The sequence below is a fragment of the Propithecus coquereli genome, unplaced genomic scaffold, assembly GCF_000956105.1.
Source record: "Propithecus coquereli isolate 6110/MARCELLA unplaced genomic scaffold, Pcoq_1.0 Scaffold640, whole genome shotgun sequence".
Lineage (NCBI taxonomy): Eukaryota > Metazoa > Chordata > Mammalia > Primates > Indriidae > Propithecus > Propithecus coquereli.
Genome location: NW_012152397.1, coordinates 111,465 through 118,564, shown reverse-complemented (window position 1 = coordinate 118,564; position 7,100 = coordinate 111,465).

Genomic DNA, 7,100 nt, shown 5'->3' with positions numbered 1-7,100 from the left:
GGAGAAGATAGAACAGAAATTTTTCTAATTTAAATGGTATTCTAAATCGATAATATGTTCACATGGTACAAAAGGTTTGTTGGAAAGTCATCTCACCCATTTTCTACACCCAGATTTTTTACCTAGAGCAGCCAGTATGATCAGTTTTTATATATTCTTCCAAGATTGTATGTGTATATGTATGAAAGCAAATATGTATGAAAATTCTTCCTTTAATTTTATATACGATGGTAATATATTATCACTTAAGAGAAATCACTTAATTTCACTGTTATGGGGATTTTTTTTTTTTTTTTTCTTAAGACTAGTCAAGTGCAGTAGTGAGGAGGGAGGAAAGTAGTAGAACAAGGAATTCAATCTGTAACTGACCGTAAACAATCAAGTGAGATAACTCACTATCTTCAGTCTATTGTGGGGATTTTTAAATTCAGCAAATATTTATTGAGTACCAATTATGTACTAGGCACTGTCTTCTCAATATATATATTTGCAACCTCCCCAGGGGGTTGCAAAGATGGTATTGAGAAAGTGGGGGTGACAAGGTGCCCTTCACCCAGTTTCCCCCACGGTTACATCTTAGGTGATTATAGTGCAATATCAAAACCAGGAATTTGATCTGGGTAGTGATAGGCTCTGTTTTACAAGCTGGAGATAGAGCAATGAACAAAATGAGACAGAAATCCCTGCCCTGCTATTGTGGGATTTATATTCTAAATGTGTGGGGGGTGGAGGTAGATGATAAACAAGATCAGTAAGTATGTTGGATGGTGAGGAGTGCAATGGGAAAATAAAGCAAGGAAAGGGGGATGTCCGTGCGGTTGTGTTTTTCAGCATCTTAGGATGAAAATTTTAAACATTCAAAGAAATTGAAAGAATTACGGAGAAGAACCATGTGTCTGCCATGTCACTACATTTCTGCATGTGTGTATTTGTGCACTTTTAAGTATAGGAAGGAAGGTATATTTTAAGTATAGGTCAAGGAAGCTCTTGCTGAGATGATGTTGAATAAAGGCCCTAAGGAGTTGGGAGAGATCTATGCAGAGTTCTGGGGGAAGAGTTTTCCAGGCAGAGGGCACAGCAAGTATAAAGATCCTGAAGCAGGAGCATTCTTGGTGTGTTCAAGAAAAGCCAGGGAGGCCAGTGAGGCTGTAACAATGGGAGATGAGGTAGAGAGCGAGCAGGTTGGAAGTGGGAAAGGTTGGATGGCGCAGCGATGTCGCGTTGGAGGGTCGTAAGCAGAGGATTGACACAGCATAATTTATGTTTCAACAGGATCCATCCGACTGCTCTTGGCAACTAGACAAAAGGGAGTAAGGGTGATAGCAGAGACACCAGTTAAGAGGCTAATTCAGCCAGGAGTGATGGTGCCTTCCACCAAGGTGGTAGAGAAGTGGTTAGATTCTAGATAATTTTTGAAGGTGCAGTTGGCAGAATTTGAAGATCATTTCATTTCATTTCATACAGAGCTTCCTCATTCTCTTTTTGGCAGCTGCCTGGAATCTCATTATACCATAACTTTTTAACCAGTCCCTGATTGATGAATATTTAGCTTTCTTTTACTGCCACAAAACAGACAGGTACATGTATACGAATGACATATATACATGTTATTTTTCACCTAAGTGAGTATTTTTAGGATAAATTCCTAGAAGTAGAAATGCTGACTCATTTCTTGTATGTTGTATCAATTTTTGCTCTCACCAGAATATGAGTATTTCTCCAAACCGAAGTGTGATAACAGACTGTGTCTTTGCCAATGTGTTAAATGGAAATTCGCATGTCAGTGTGTTTTAATTTACATTTCTCATACGAGAGAGTTTGTCTCTTTTCATATGTTTAAGGTCTCTTTGAATTTCCTTTTCTGTGAAATGTTCATATCCTTTGCCTATTAAATTGTTGATATTTTTCTCATTTCATAGCTCTTTATTACTAAGAATTTGGGTAGTAATTAAAACTAAACAAAAAAGAAAAATATAGCTCTTTATATATTAGGAAAATAAGCCCTTTGTCTATAATAAGAGTTGCATTTTTTTTTTTAGCAGTTTTTGTCTTTTGATTACTTACAGTGTTTTTTTGCCATGCTGAAAATTTTTATTTTTATTTATTTATTTATTTATTTTTTTGAGACAGAGTCTTACTCTCTTGCCTGGGGTGAGTGCCATGGCGTCAGCTTAGCTCACAGCAACCTCAAACTCCTGGGCTCAAGCAATCCTACTGTCTCAGCCTCCTGAGTAGCTGGGACCACAGGCATGAGCCACCATGCCTGGCTAATTTTTCTATTTTTAGTAGAGACGGGGTCTCGCTCTTGCTCAGGCTGGTCTCGAACTCCTGAGCTCAAGCGATCCGCCCGCCTCGGCCTCCCAGAGTGCTAGGATTACAGGCGTGAGCCACCGCGCCCGGCCTCTGAAAATTTTTATTTTTATTAGTTGAATTTATCATTCTTTTAAAGCTCCTGGGTTTGGGATGGTATTTTTTTAAATATCTTGGAAGATTATTGGAAGAGTCTGACATTTTATCCTAATATTTTTATGATATTTCGTAATACTAATACTTGTGGTTTCAGTTTTTACATGGAAAGCTTTCATCCATTTGTAATTTATCTTAGTGTAAGGCATGAGGTACAAATCCAAATTTATTATTTTGTCCAAATGTCATTTGGTAAACAATCCATCTTTTCATGATTTGAAACACCACTTATTGTATTCTAAATTTCTATATGTATTTGGATCTATTTCTTGACCTTGTACGTTCAAATCCATTGATCTGCCTGTGCACACGTATTTATTGTGCCTTTATGATATGTTCCAACATCTGGTAGGAAGAATTATTAAGGGGTGTCTTGGCTCGTCTTAGGGGAAAAAAATATTTGGTAGGGGCCAAATTGGTCTACAATTCAGAACAGGGCCTGTTGGACCAGTCCTTATGGAGTTCTGGATTGGCAGTTGGGGAAATATGGACAGCATATTTTCTTCAGCAAGCTCTTCCACAGTCTTTCACAGTGTGCTTGTGGACGGGGTATAGAGTGTTGGCTGAATATTAGGATAGTTAATTAAATTATTCAAGAAGTTAATAATCATACCCAAAGGATAACAGAGTTATCCTGGAAAATGTTTCTTGGGGCATGCTCTAGACTTTACTCAAAATTACTGTATGCCAGGCACAGTGGCACATGCCTGAAATCCCAGGTACTCTGGAGTTTGAGGTGGAAGGACTGCTTGAGCCCAGGAGTTTGAGGCCAGCCTAGGCAACATAGCAAGACTCCATCTCTTAAAAAAGAAAACCAGTAAGTAGCTTGGATGTAGATCTGTTTGCTAAATTTGCATGGAGCTGGGTGCAGTGGCTCATGCCTGTAATCCTAGCACTCTGGGAGGCCGAGGTGGTAGGATCAGTTGAGGTCAGGGGTTCGAGACCAGCCTGAGCAAGAGTGAGACTCTGTCTCTACAAAGATAGAAAAATTAGCTGGGCATGGTGGTGTGCAATTACAGTCCCAGCTACTCGGGAGGCTGAGGCAGGAGGATCACTTGAGCCCAGGAGTTTGAGGTTGCAGTAAGCTATGATGATGCCACTGTACTCTAGTCAGGGTAACAGAGCGAGACTCTGTCTTAAAAAAAAAAAAAAAAAATTGGGATACAAAGTTGGAAGACTAGTGTATATTTGGAATTGTCTGATAAGTAAGGATTTTTAAAAAGTTGTATGGTGGAATTTCACAGTATCAGACCATGGTTCTGTCTTTGGGCTCCTCAGTGAGTGTGGGAGAAAGATGTGGCTGAGCAGAAGTAGGGGAATTCAAAGGTGGGTAGAGGGCTTAAGGGAGCCTTCCTACCTCAGTTCACAGGAGCAGGTGATGTACTAAGGGAGCACGGGGATGTGGTGGGGTGGGTTTGTGGGGGTCAGGTGGTAGAGGGCCTCAAAAGCTGTGCTCGGAAGTTTGGGCTTTGTTGTAAGTTGTGGGGATTCCTTCAGAGTTTATCCTTGAGGAGGGAGGTGACTTGATCTACTTTTGATCAGCTTTGGCACCCGTGGAGGAGAGTTGAAGCCCGAGAGGGCTGGGGAACCTGCAGCATTGGGGTCATATGTGGCCTTCTGGATCCTTGGCTGCAGCCTTTTGACTGAATCCAAATTTTACAGAACAAATCCTTTTAATAAAGGGCTTTGTTCTATGCAGTTTGGATTTGGTTGAGGGGCTGCACTTGGGGATCCAGAGGGCCACATGTGGCTTGAGGCTGCAGGTTCCCCACCACTGGGTGGAGTCGGTGAAGTCCAACTTCGGGCGGAAGCCATGGGTTGCGATAGGGAGGCTGAGGTGCTCTGGCATGTCACAGTGCCATTTGGCCTTTCATCCTGGGCTCGGCTGCCACACAGTCATGAGTGCTTTAGTTTCCAGTACTCTTGCCAAAGGCTGGTGGGGCTGAGCAGTCTCCCAGTCTTTGTTTTTCCCCAGAAATAGCTGGTGGCCCAGCCTGGGCCTTTCGTCTTCTGTTGTCATTCTCAGTAAGATTTGTCAGTGTCCTTACTGCTTACCCTCCCCTAGAGATGGGGCTTTGGGAGATTAGGTAGTTGGAAACTATAGATAATTCCCCAAATGAAGGGCCTATAGCCAAGATAAGAGTGGTTTGGGGGTTGGAGAAGGGCAAGGGAGGACGACTTAAGCATTTGTTGAGTGCTGCACGAGCAGGGTACTAGGCATTGGGGAAATAATATATAAGATGCCCCTCCAAAGGCATTCACAATCTGATAATAGTGTAGAACATTTTGAGTGAACAGTTACCTCTGGAGCAACAAGCAGCAGGGTATGTGGGGCTTGGAGTTCAGGAGAAGGTTCAGGGCTGAGAATTTGGGAGGGGGCAAGTCACCCAAGGAGGATGATTGGAGTGAAAAGAGATGTGGCTGAGTGTGGAACCCAGATAACACCACATTTTAGGGGCAAGAGGAGCACCTTCAAGGAGTATGAAGAGGACTTGGAGAGGGCCATGTCCCAGAAAAGATGAAAAGAACTTCAAACAGGAGGGAGAAAACATCAGTGCTGTTGAGAAATGTCCATTGGATCTGTCAACAGTTGGTGGCCTCAGGGTGAGCAGTCTCAGAGGGTATTGGGGCAGAACTCAATGGGAATGTTGGGAGGTGAGATGAGGGGAAGAGCAAGATTGTGGGTATGAAGGGAAGGAGAGAAGATGGTGCAGTGAGGCTGGCTGCTGGCTATGCTCTGCCACCACACCCACCACTGGCCCAGGGGCTGTGGCCACCCCACCTGCCCTGCTCAGTTTCTGGCATGTTGTCTTAATGGTTTCTGTCTGCCAGGGAGGGGACACTCCTCAGCCTCTCACATGTGGTTCTTGAGCTCCTAGGCAGATCTCAGGCTTCTGGGCCCTGGCCACCCCAACAGAGGCAGAGGTTTGATGTTTTCAGAGAGGCCTTAACTGGCTGTCTTGTCTAAAATACCCCTTCTGCCCCCATGCCCCCTCATTAGCTCCTTACCTGCTCCCCTACTTTGTAGCACTTATATTGTAAATTATATATTGTACAATATTGTATATTGTATATAGTTTAATGTTTAGCTTGTCTCCTCCCAATAGAATGTAAGTACTATTTAAAGCAGACACTTTGTTTTCGGTTTGTCTATTGCTTTTTTTTCAATCCCAAATTGTTGGTTATGAGGAGTTCAGGGCTGCAGTGAGCCACGATTGTGCCACTGCACTCCAGCAGCCTGGGCAACAGTGAGACTCCTTCTCTAAAAATAAAAAATTAAAAAAAAAAATTTGTTCTCGGCCTTTTGGCTAAGTTCAAGTTTAATATCTGTTCTTATCAGTTTAACATCTGGTATGTCTTCTTTCCAAATTCCTGGTATGTAGTAGGGGCTTAGTAACTACTGAATGAATGAACCAATGAACAAATGACTGAGTGAATAACTGAGGGGCAATCCCTGCTGGGTTCTGGCAGGTATCACAAACGCAGATGATTGTGGTCCCCCTCAGTCCTCTGAGGAGCTGACAGCAGGAGATGACCACTTGCAGAGGGCTAAGGTCTGCAAGAGACTGGGGAGGCCCCCTGTCTGCCTAGATGGGTGTGTGTTGCTGGAGGAGATTTAGAAACTGAGTTCCAGTGGGGGAGCCTTAGCCACTCAGGCTGAGGTCTCCTAGCTGCTCTTCTTTTACTCAGTGTTCATCTCACACAACCTGTCCCTGTCTGCTCCCTCTTAAAAGGCTGAATGTGACCACACAAAAGAATGGGCTGGGGCTATAAGGTGCCCCTGGAACTGCACCGTCTCCCCTTCTCATCCCCCACCCCCTGCCTGCTGCCCTCATTGCCCCTTGCAAGCTAAGGAGACTTTGAGGGGTAACTCTCAGAGCACAGATCCTGTGGAGCCCACAGGATGCCATGTCCCCAGCCTTTGTCTCTGTGGGGTCACATTGATCCTCAGCCCTTGGGCCTGGTTCACTCTCACTTCCAGACTACCTGCATGGGCCCAGTTGGAAATCTGTTTTCAAACACTGGATGAGTGACCTCCCTGCAACTTGCCTAGTGGATCTCCCTAAATAGTAACACATCTGTAGTACCCTCTGGACGGGGGTTGTGGGTTAGGCATTCTTTTCTCCCTATGGTTTCTAGCAAAATGTTTGCCATAAAGGAGGTATCAGTGAACAGGAAATAAGTGAAATGTTCCTGTGTGTGATTCAGAGTTCAAGAGGAAGCTTCCTATGTCCAGTCCTTTGTGATTATACCTGGTCTTCCTAATCTCATGCTGTTCTGGATGTTTCCCAAAACTTTAAGTAACCCAGTTTTGCCCAAGATTTCTTCACCTCTCTGACCCCCAGCTCCTTCAAGCTGCCATATCCTCTGTCTGTCCAGCTCCCATGTGGTAGCATAGTGCTTTTGGACCTTGAACACTGAGAATCTAAACCCATTTACACTTTGATCCTTTCAGCCCCTGTTAACCAGCCTTGCTTTCATTTGTCATACTCCAACTACCATCTGCGTTTATCTGTCCATCCAGCGAGCCATTCATTCACTCATTCTTTCCGCAACATGTATATAGTACTTCCTGCAGGCCACACATTATGCTAGGTGCTGGAGATAACAAAAATGAAAACTACAGTCATTGT